At 40.8% G+C, this 12,135-nt stretch overlaps 1 protein-coding gene across 4 annotated transcripts in view; it reads left to right on the top strand.

Annotated features, from left to right (window-relative positions):
- CA8 (carbonic anhydrase 8) overlaps nt 1–12,135 on the top strand; it is a 95,080-nt gene that overhangs the window by 37,216 nt on the left and 45,729 nt on the right. The gene's annotated exons all lie outside the window — the stretch shown is intronic.

Raw genomic sequence — 12,135 nt, 5'->3', positions numbered from 1 at the left:
CAGTGTTAACAGACAAGTACCTTTCCAGGTGTAGTGGGAATTGAAATAGAGTAGTTTTTAAAAACATTTTCAGATAAATGCATTTTATTGTAAATTGTAGTATTTTGAATTGTAATTGGATTTAAAAAATACTGTTTCGAAAACTAGGTTATTAGACAATCTATTAGCTATGTAAAGTTGGAGTGTGCAAATTGACAGTGGTATTTCACAGAGAAATGAAAGAAAAATGAAATAGTGCTGAATTTTAAACCCAATTAAAATTGCTCTATGTGCATGCTTATTACTAAAAAGACCTTATTACTCTAATTGTTATCACCAACACACCTGAAATAGTTAATACATAATAAACCAAATTTGCCATACTTATCAAGATTGTAAAACGATATATTCATTTAGTGAGTGCATTGCATGTGAAGGAGGATGAACTATACCCCGTGCACAGTAAGGAGCACCTGAGGAGCAGGCTTGCAGTATATAATTACAGGATAGAGAATGAATCGAAGCCAGCTTTGGAGGCATGGAGACAGTTAAGAGATAGGCATAAGTCTAACAATAGATTATGGATCTTGAAACGAAGGCACTGGTGATGGGAATCAGCCAAGTGGATGCATTTGGGAGATTTTTCGAGAGGTGAAAATGGCAAGACATATAGCTCTTGGTTGTTTGTAAGGGAAGAGAATAATGGAAGAGATTTCTGGCTTGGGTTCCATCACCAGAGGTGGGAAATGAAGACAAAGACACAGTCTGAGGGGCGGTGGAGGGAACTCAGCTGTTAAATGCTAACTTTAAAATATCCCACTGGAGATATTTCACTGGGCAGTTTAATAAAGGGAGATAGTCTCAGGACAGAGATTTTGATTTAAAATGCTGATTTTGGAGTCATGAGCATTCAGGTGAGGATTGACGACATGTGAGTAGGTAAGAACAGCCATCAAGAACGTGCTCAGAGAGAAGAGGTGTTAGGGTGGAACCCTGTCAGGGGGAGAGAACCAGTAACGGAACCTGCAATGGAACTACTGTCAAAGAAGAAGGAGACCAGGAGAGTGTGGCACTGTGAAACCCATGGGAAGGGGCAGTGTGAGAAGTACAGGCAAGGCTATCAGCTGCTGCAGAGCAGGCAATCTGGTCTCCCAGGCCAAAAACGTGATTTAGTGGGAAACGTGGTGAGCAGTTTCACTAAACTGATGGGATGCGAGACAGATTTCAGTAGATTGCAGAGGAAATGGGCAGGGAGGAGGTGGTGATGGGAGTGGAGATAAGTTTTTGAAACAGTTTGCTGTAAAGATAAAGTAAGAGGGTATGTGAGGTCAAGCAAATTTGTTTTTGTTTTTTTTGGTTTTTTTTTTTTTTTAGAGGAGAAAAATCTATGCATATTTAAATAGTGTTGAGAAGGAGCTAAGGAGAGAGAGGTTAAAGGCTCAGAAAAGAGCTGGTGGATGAAAACCCTTGAGTGGTGGTGGCAGAAAGGAGCAGATGTTTACTCCTGGAAAAGAGGCAGCGGGAGGAAAGACTGGCAGGAGGTCCCGGCAGGAAGCAGAGACCGTTCCTTCTGATGGTTTTACCTTTTCTGGGAGGCAGGTGACCTTGGTGTTAGAATATTAATGATATGTATGCAGGGATGCTGACTGGTGGGCCTTTGGGCTGGATTTAAGGACGGCTCCAGCTGGCACTGTGTTTCGTAAATTGTGGAGTTTAAACACTTGGAGGCATGGCCCCAATGATTCCGTTTTTCACAGCTCTGCTGTCCTCACTTCTGGAGACATTTGAGGTTGCGTCTCTGTGGCGGTGATCTGGCCTTCTATAATGGAACGCATTATTAGTTTTCTTTAAACTGTAAGAAAGTAAGTAGGTGAGTTCAGGCGGCATAATGAGAAGATAGCCCTGCTGAAGGTAAGTGACCATACTTGTGTTTTCCAAAGTGGGGCGCTAGACCTTTCAGCACTGCCGACCTTTCTGTCACCACCTCCCGCTTTTCTGACTCGGATTCTGCTCTGGCCGGCGCTTACTCTGTATTTTCTAAAACCTTTCCAGAGACTATTCCTTGCCCTTGTAGGGGCATCACACGATAGACAGTCTGGTCTCCCTTTTACAGAGGAGACTCAGGTCAGGTAGCTTTCCCAGGAGCTGGAGTGAGAGTGCTCACTAACACCAGGTGTGCAGCTGGTGTGCCAGCAGTGTCTTGGGTTGCACACTCTCGCTTCCTTTCCCTGGTTTTTCTTGTCTCTGCAGAGAATGTTGCCATTTTTCCATGCTTTGTGTGAATACTCACACTGTGCATTCTACCCCGCTCAGTCTTCTCCAGTCCTCCCTCTTGGGATCAGAGGTGGCATAGTCTGTGTCCACAGTCTGTCTCTGTCACTTGTTTACTGTGTAATCCTGGACAGGTTACTGGGCCTCCATTTCCTTCTTATTAAATTGGGGTGTTGATGATGGTCATAGAATCTACCATTATAAAGATGCTAATGAGGATGGAATGAAGTAATATTTGTAAAGAACAGTTCTTGGCCGAAAATGTAACATCAGTGCCTATTAAATCAACAAAAATACCTACAGCATCCTTTAACATTTTTATTGTGCACTAATTGTTTTCACTCATCCTTTTCTTCTATTGGGCTACAAATTTCATATTTTTATTTATTTACACCCTGGATTCTTTTATAACAAGATTTGAGGTCTTTGCATTTCCAGAGTCAGAAGCAGTGAACACAGACCCTAGATACTGTTGGTGCTCAATAAATGTTGAGATGAATGCTGCCATTATTTCAGAACTCATTCATCATTGTGGCTCTCATTCAGGGATGAGCAGGGAGAGGATTGCAGCCATTAGTCACTGATTCACTGTATAGAATGAACAGATCCAATCTATAAATGACTTACATTCTATAACAAGACCCATTGACAGTCTCTTTGCTTTCTTTATTTTACAAAATAGTAAATGAAGTAGGGAAGTTATAACAATTTAATTGCAGTTATAGCCTACAATTCAGGATTTTGTTTTGTTTTGTTTTTTAAGAAAATAAAATGTAGGATATTTCCTGGAAATGAAGAAACCAGTGTTGAAGAATCAGTTTTAATTGCTTCTGATTTTACATTAAATATAAAACATAAAAATGATGCAGTTTGTCTTTTCTTTGATGCATGACTGCGCCAGCAAGCTTTTCCCAACCTTTTATAGTGAATTTCATAAAGGAAGCTTCATTTTTGGGAGAGGAGTCCAATGGTGTTATGATGCCCTGTTCCTAAGAAGGCAGGAAATCAGTCAGTATTTAAAAAGGCAGTCATTCTGCTTTGAAATAAGATCTTCTTTTTATAAATTACATAGTACCAGTGCCTTTTAAATGGAAGATTCTGAATCCTAAGAACACTGTAAATACCTTTTGATATTAATGTTTTCATGGGGGAAGTTGCTCTGAAGCCCTCTGTCACATTCTCCTATTTTTCTTCTACCTCTCTGTGTAAGACAAGAGATAGTTAGGTTTCGGCAGACATAACAAGTATGTGATAGCTAGAGATAGAATTTCAAATAATTTATGTTCCATTCCATGCTTTACAGTATTTTGTTGCTGTTATATCTGTCTACAACTTGAATGTCCTTCTCTGAATAATAGCCGCATAATATATTGACAATGATGACTTAAAGCGTAACAGCATCTGAAAATAATACACACTAAACCTTGATTTATGTGCTGATGAATGGGCTGCTTAATATAATTATGAGTGGATCTAGAGAGAGATGGTGTTTTCTCTGTTAACTATTTTTCAGTTATTTAATGACCAATTTTGTGACTCAAATGTTTCACTTCCCATTTATTTTTCCCCCTTTTTCCTTCTTTTTCCAGTGCTTACTATCTTCTTTCTTTCAATTTCCGGTATCATAAGAACAGCTGAGATATAACCCTTGTTTTTTTCTTTTTCAAAATTTTATAGCCCCCTCTGAGTGCTCTGAGAAAGGGCTGTTTTGAGTGTGGTAGAGTATGGGTGGATGAGATACTTAGCTTCTGGAACTCAGAATCTATTGGGACCTGCTACCGTTTTCTATAGTTGGATTTTCTGGGGGCTGAGGAAGGCAATTAAGCAAAATCAGGATACAGAAATGAACATCTGTGCTTGATGATTTTTTCCCTCTGTGAAGCTATACTCTATAGCGTCCTAGCTCAGAGGAAAGTTCTTAACCACTGTACATTGGGTAGAAAGTGGTTTTCAGGTCCAGTTGCATCTGAGTTCATGGGCTGCACTGAATGTTTATTATTCGTCAGAACTTAACAGCAACCTGTTATTTCTCTCCAGTTTTACTTTTAACCATTAAGAAAATAGATAAGAATATTAAAAAGTCAAAGGTGAACTTTGCTCACTCTCAAACAGTGATTTCAGCTGACTTCTAATGTTTGTTTTCTGATAATCCTGCCCACCTTATAGGCTGATTGGCCTTGCTCCACTTGTTTTATCCTGATGTCTCTGTGTTCTGCCTCTTTGCCTTTCACTGTCTGGAAACTGCCATCTCAGTAACCTAAAAAACAGTAAGTCCAAAGTCTCTTTCTGTCCTCATTTTTCCTTGTTTCTTTGTAGCTGTCATAGCTTTGCTGCTAGTATCTCATTGACACTATTGATGCCCACGCTGTCTTCTAGAAAGTCTGTTCTCTTTTAATGGCACTTTGGAATTTTCTGAGTTCCCTCCTGCATATTTGATAGTCCCTTTTTCATTATCCCACCATTTTCCAAAGCTCAGTCTTTGGCCCCCCATCAGTTTCTCTCAAGACTTGATCCATGTATTAGTCTGTTTTCATGCTGCCGATAAAGACATAGCCAATACTGGGTAATTTATAAAGAAAAAGAGGTTTAATGGACTCCCAGTTCCACGTGGCTGAGGAGGCCTCACAATCATAGTGGAAGGTGAAAGGCATATCTTACGTGGCAGCAGGCAAGAGAGAGAATGAGAGCCAAGTGAAAGGAGAAACCCCTTGTAAAACCATCAGATCTTGTGAGATTTATTCACTACCACGAGGACAGGATGGGGGAAACTGCCCCCAAGATTTGATTATCTTCCACAGAGTCCCTCCCACAACATGTGAGAATTATGGGAGCTGCAATTCACAATGAGATTTGGTTGGGGACACAGCGAAACCTTATTAGTCCATGAGTGAACCAACTGTACAAGGTCACATTTCTCCAGGGCAGGCTTGCCCAACCCATGGCCCATGGGCCACATGCAGCCCAGGATGGCTTTGAATGTGGCCCAACACAAATTTGTAAATTTTCTTAAAACGTTATGAGATTTTCTTGCAAATTTTTTTTTTCTCATCAGCTATTATTAGTGTTAGTATATTTTATGAGTGGCCCAAGACAATTCTTCTTCTTCCAGTGCGGCCCAGGGAAGCCAAAAGATTGAACACCCCTGCTCTAGGGGTATCTGCTCCCTGTACCTTTAGCCCTTTCTCAAGGCAGCAGGAGTTCTGCATCTCTCACTAATGGGGCACTGGTTTGATGGTTCTGATGTGGGTGTACACTCCTATCTAAAACTGAATTCAGTTGTGGCTAACACCTGTAATGCCAACTCCTCTGGAGGCTGAGGTGAGAGGATCGCCTGAGCCCAGGAGTTCATGGCTGCGGTGAGCTGTGATTTTGTCACTGCACTGCAGCCTGGATGACAGCAAGACCCCATCTCTTGCAAAAACCAAACCCTCAAAACACCCCTGAATTTATCTCCCTTTTGATAAAATGATTCTGGTGAAAATCCCGGTTTTCTCCCCTCTTTCTCTTCCTTTTTCTTCCTGTCTGTTGGTTGAAGTTCTCTGTCTCTGTCTCCCTTCCCACTGTCCCCGCTCCTCCCTGCACCCTTTATTTCTGCATCTCCAGGCTCCATCTTTCTGTCATATGCCCATCTGTGCCTAGGAGGACAGGTAGAATTCTGGTGGGCGTCAGGGCAGATTGGGGAAAGGCATTCCAGGTGAGTGGGCATAAGCAGAATGGGGAGGCTGTTGTGAGGAGTCAGGGTCAGGTTTGGTTTGAGCGTGTGGGGAGAGTTAGGGTGGGGAAGGATGTGGTTTGAGAAATGTAAGCCTGATACGGATAGGAAATAAAGGAAATCAGAGATTTTCAACAGAGGAAATGTGGTGAAAGTTGTGTTAAAAAGAGATTAGTTGGGCTTTGTAATGTAAATACCAGGGCCCAGGAGAGGTCTAGATGAGCTCTGGAGATAAAGGCTCCGGGGTCCCAGGTCTCAAACCCGGCAAGCAGGGTGGGAGGGGGACTTCTGTGAAGAGTGTGTGGGTGGGAAGCTCCTTTGAAGAGAGTCGATGTCAGTTGTAGAAATGTTCATGTTGAGGTGGCAAGAAGACATCTGAAATGAAAGGTCCCTGCATTTGCAGTTAGGAGATGTCACAGAATTTGTATGAGTGCCCAGGGCTGGGGAAAAGGAAATTTGTGAGTCATAATTGCCTTTTCAGTGTTTACTACTTTTTCCATTCCTCATGATTCATTCTTTGGTACTTTACCGCCATCGTGTTATTTATGCTAATAATAAATCTCATTTATCGTGAAGATAGCTTTCTGTTAAGCCGCCATGAAATCTTCAAACTTATTTTTCTCAGTGACAAATGATGATAAGGCTGTGGCATGTCGCAGTTTCATAACTTTGGACAAATTTATCTATTCTGTGAGTTAAGTACATTAAGATGAACGTTTTGAACATTTGACAGGTGCTAATGGTAAGGCAGCATAATCAGTTGCGGGAATATGAAGTTGTGAGTCCTGTAGCAAAAGCTTGGTCCAAGATTTTCCCTGAAGCTGTAAAAGGATACATTATGGTTGTTTTCCTGTCGTCCGATTTTTTAACAGAAGACATAGTGGTCATCATGCTGCCAGAGTAATAATGGATCTTGGCTGTTTTATGTCTTTGTAACACTGCCTCCTTTTGATGGGGTGGGGGGAAGAGTTACAAGGAGTGAGGAAGGACTCAGCTTTGATTGTTACAGAAAACCGCTTTCTTCTACCCTGACATGCCCAAGCATAGGAGGAGACCAAACCTTTTGCCTTTTGAGGGAGAATGGCTAAAGGGAGCCTCGAGGCAGATTCTTTCAGTAGGAGGAATTCTGCTATTGTTGTTGGTAGCCATAGTAGGCTTTGGGTTCAGGCTGCAAGTGGCAGCCCCTCAGCCACCTGCTGTGCAGTGTGTTTACCAGGCAGAGCAGGTCCAGGCTCTTGAAGGCCTATAAGGCAGGGTACTGTCTGGGGCCATCTTTAGTCCAGTGGACCCTTGAGGAGTAAGTGACCCTATGCAGTAGCCCGTCTATCTCTAAACAACAGATGCAGTGCTAATGCCGTGAACCCTTGCTCTCCTTAGAAATGGTAAGTGGCATTTACATACTTGGTCTATACTATAATCCAGTTGGCTGCTCTTCATTGTCAAAATCCATCATCCTGCTTCCCTGCCTTTGCTGGCTATATATAACTAATGCTAATAACAGTAAAACATGATAAGAATATAGGAAAAATAGTACTATGGGAAGATAAAGGCGTGAATAATCCAAGCTTGTAAGATACAGTCTACTGTGTTACAGAGAGACTGATGCTGAAAGAAGTTAGTGACTAGTGAAGTTCACAGAGCTAAAGAGTTGTAGAACTGAAACAAGAATCTTAAGACGTGATTCCTAGCTGAGGTCTTTTATGAGAGCACATTGCCTCTCAGAATTTATCAATGGAGTTGGAGAAGTGCATAGGGTTGCTGCCTCTGTATCCTGCCCTCTCCATAGACCAGACACACCCCAGAGCATATCCAGGCTGTTAGGCTTTGAAGTGAGTCTTGTGAGTCCTCTCTGCTGATAATAGCTGTCTACTTGGACCTTAATAAGACAGTTCATAAGATGTACTGCGGGCTGCTTCATCATTTCCTGAGCCATATCTGTAGTATCATATGCTTTTCCATTCAAACCTGTTTGTCTCCAGATGTCTTTAGCCACTGCATTAGAACAAACTTTGGAGCATGTATCCATAATATGTGTATATTTGTTAATAAATTATATTCATGTACTAATATGTATTTATATTATATATTTTATGAAGCATAGAAAAAGTTGAAATAAAAAGCCGTTTGATAAAAATAAATATAAGTAGAAGTTATAATATGTTATTTTTGATCATCAGAGGATTGTTTTGTCACTTCATCCCCCCTCCCCAAGGGGACCATGTTTTGTCTTAGAAGAATAAATCCCAAATGTTGTCACGGCTAAATGTTAGGGTCATTTTTCTTTATTCCCATTGGCGTTAGTCATCATCAGATTTAAACTTCTGTTGGTTACCATACTTTTTTTTTTGTTTGCATGATCCGTATTAGGGTTCTCCAGAGAAACAGGGAGAGGGAGAAAGAGAGAGAAACAGAGGGAGAAAGAAGCGATTGGGATTTAATTTAAGGGATTGGTTCATGTGGTTGTGGGGGCTGGCAAATCTGAAATCTGAAAGGTAGGCTGAAAGCTGGAAATTCATGTAAGAGTTGATGTTGCAGCTTGAGTTTGAAGGCTGGAAACTCAGGCCAATTTTTATCCAGAGCTCTGGAGGCAGAATTTTTTTCTCCCTTGGGGGACCTCAGTCTGTGCTCTTAAGCGCTTTAACTGATTGTATGGCAGAGGCCTGCTCGTATAGTGGAGGGCGTTCAGCCTTACTCAAAGTCTGTTGATTTAAATGTCAATCACATCTAAAGAGCACCTTCACTGCAATGTCTCTACTGGTGTTTGATCAAACAATTGGGCACCGTAGCCTAGCTAGGTTGACACATAAAATTAACTGTCCTGCATTCCTGTCATCATTTTTTAGCTGGGACTTTTGTGGTATCCTCCTAGCTTATATTCCAGCTTTCAATGTCTGCTACTTCCAATCCAGCCCCTGTACTATCAAAAAGACCTTTGAAAGAAAGAGGTTGTTATGGGGGAGTTTGATTCCAGACTGCATACATAATATTCATTGAAATAATATATTGGTTTAGTGTTTTCCAGAATACAGCTATGATAACATTTAAAGCTCTGTGCAGTCTGACCCCTCTAGCTCTCTAGCCTCAACTCTTGTCATTGCCAGACTTCTGTACCCTTTAGCTACCCACCAAGGTACCGTTAGTCCTTCAAATGCACTTACAATTTCCTGCCTCTGTGGCTTTGCTTTGTGAAACAGAACCAGCACTAATTAATATAAGGCGCACAATATGATAAAATTATTGGAATAAAGAAGGGGCAGGGGCAGAACAGATGGCGATGTGAATAATTCAAGCTTTTCAGATTTGAAAAGACTTTCTTAAGGTGAGCAGAAAGCAAAGGGTGAGATAGCTGGTGTCATGGGCAGAATTGTGGCCCTGCCAAATTCATAATTGAAATGCCAATTCCTAGCACATCAGACTGACCATATTTGGACATAGGGTCATTACAGAAATAATTAGGTTAAAAGGAAGTCATTAGGCAGGCCCTTATCCACTATGACTGGTGTCCTTACAAGAAGAGGAAATTTGGACAAGACTCCTAGAGAGGCAAGACCATGTGAAGACAAAGGGAAAAGGTAGCCATCTATAAGCCAAGGAGACAGGGCTCAAAAGGAACCAGCCCTGCCCACACCTTGATCTCAGACTTCCACCCTCCAGAAATGTGAGAAAATAAATGTCTATTGTTTAAGCCACCCAGTCAGTGCCACTTTGTGATGACATCCTTAGCAGACTCATACAGATGGAGAGGAAAGGCGCGTGGGGAGCAGAGCAAGCTAACTTGAGAGGCAGCGCAGGTGCAGAGTGCTGTGCCTGTGGGCCACGCATCTAGGTTACCACTACTAGGTTACAGCTGAAGGTTGGCTGAGTTCCAGAATGGGGTGGACATTTGCCTGGTACTTGAGTTAGCCGACCTCTACTGGTGTAGAAAGGGCGTCTGTCATGATTTGTTTGGTCTGAAAATGAGAGAAAGGACCTTTAAGAGAAGGTTTATCAGAAGCAGGACAGAGCTTTGTTTTTTAAAGCTTGGGTCCCTTGTTATTGTGAAGGGAGAATCTCTCCTGCCCTGGAACCACCAAGACTCAGGTGATTGTTGAAGACACAGAAGGTAGAGTGAAGGATGCGTGGGAGAGCTGCTGTTGCTGCTTTCGTTTTGTGTTATTTTGCTAGACATGCGGGGGTCATAGCAACCTTCTGTTATCCTTGTTAGCTTGGGTTGACTGAAGTGCCAGCATTTCTCTTAGTTTTTGTCTTTTGTTAAAAAGAATATTTTTTAGAGCAGTTTAACATTTATAGGAAAATCATAAAGACAGTACAGAAATTCCTATGCACTCCAACCCAGTTTCTTTCATTAGTAACTTTTTACATTAGCATGGTTACATTTGTTACAATTAATGGACCAATACTGATATGTTACTAATCCATATTTTATTTAGGTTTCCTTAGTGTTTACCTAATGTCCTTTTTCTGTTCTGGGATCTCACCTATGACACCATATTGCATTTAGTTCTCATGTCTTCTCAACTTCTTTTGGCTGTGACATTTTTCTCAGGCTTTCCTTGTTTCTGATGACCTTGACAGTTCTGAGGAGTACTTACTGGTGAGGTATTTTGTGGAGTGTCTGTCACTGAGATTTGTCTGATGTTTTTCTTGTGGCTAGATTGGGTTATGGGTCATTGAGAGAAAACGCAGCAGTAAAGTGCCATTTTCTTCACATATAAGGATACATACACCCTATCAACATGACTAATCACTGTTGATGTTGACCTTGATCAGATAGTGTTTATTAGGTTTATCTACTGTAAAGTCACTATTTTTATCCCCGTTCCATACTTTACTGTTTGAAACAAAGTCACCACCCACGGTGCACTTAAGGAGTGGGGACCCTTAGCTTTTTAAACACACAAAAAATGTGCAGCAGCTTTTGAAGGGCAGGTGTGAGTGATGATGTTGCTGAATTGTGGGGAGTAGGGAAAAAGAAAAACCCATGCTTTTGTGGTTTATGAATGTTTTGTTTTAAAAAAGTCCCAAAATATTGCTGTGAGAAGTAAGAAAAATGTCAGTTGGAATTTTGTAATTTGTGGAATAAAAATTTATTTTAACCTTGGGCCTAGACCTGCTTTGTTGGTGGTTTAATTAAGGCAATCAGTTCTTACCTCTACCACTAGGACTCCTATGCTGTTGCTGCAGCCAGAGAAGGGAAGATTAAAATTGTCTTTTATTATTGAGAGATTATAGAACATGGTTTTCTTAAAAGCAGTGCCTTTCAGTTGCATTTACTGGATAGTCACAGTCTCTGAATTTTTCACAGCCTCGCAGCCTGACCTGGCTGAGTGAGCCATGGGGCACTTTTCCTAGTTACCTGTTCTATTATTGGTAGAGGATTTCATTACCTCCCTCTAGTGGTCAGTTTTATAATATCAGATTCTACTTGGATTAATTCAGCAGTGGAAAAATCCAATTTGTGGCCATCTTTATGATAATTTTATTGAATATTTTAATATAAATGCTAAAATAAATAGTGGTTGAATTTTAGCTATGTCTTTTGGTATTAGAACTAATTTTAAAATGAGGCAATGTTGTAAGGCGGTAATTATAACTTGATGAAAAGCTGTAGTGATGAAGGTATTATTTACCTACCTACTATTATACTAAACAGTATTTAGTATACTAAATACTTAGTATACTAAAGGTTTACCTACCTACTATTAGACTAAGAACCTCAGTGGACATTTGGTTTTTAATCAGGAATTGAATTTGGCTTCTTGCAAGTGTTTTATCAGTGCTGTAGGAGCAAGTGCTTATTCTAGATAAACTTGAAAGCTGCAAAGCTTTATGAGGCTAGGAGTGAGGGAGGCCTCTGAGCATTGTTTGTCATTTCTTCACAGATAAAATTTTATCTCCAGTGCAGGAAATAGCCTTCTTTTAGAGATTTACATCAGCATTTATTATTTTACCATGGCTTTAAATATGCAGCTTTTTTTTTTTTTTTCTTTTTTTCCCAGGATGCTATCTCTGGATATTCTTAGAAAGTTAAAATAATTTACTAGAACTACAGACTGGCTTTGTACATTTCCTGATGGAAATACTGGGTGATGCAGGATTTGATTATGCAGGTATTCATCCTTTGAATGAGTTCTAGTGTTTGTGCCCAGACTGGGAGTTTTGTTTCATGGAGA

The sequence above is a fragment of the Theropithecus gelada genome, chromosome 8, assembly GCF_003255815.1.
Source record: "Theropithecus gelada isolate Dixy chromosome 8, Tgel_1.0, whole genome shotgun sequence".
NCBI lineage: Eukaryota > Metazoa > Chordata > Mammalia > Primates > Cercopithecidae > Theropithecus > Theropithecus gelada.
Note: the sequence above shows the minus strand (reverse complement) of the source record. Positions and strands in the feature narration are given on the sequence as shown.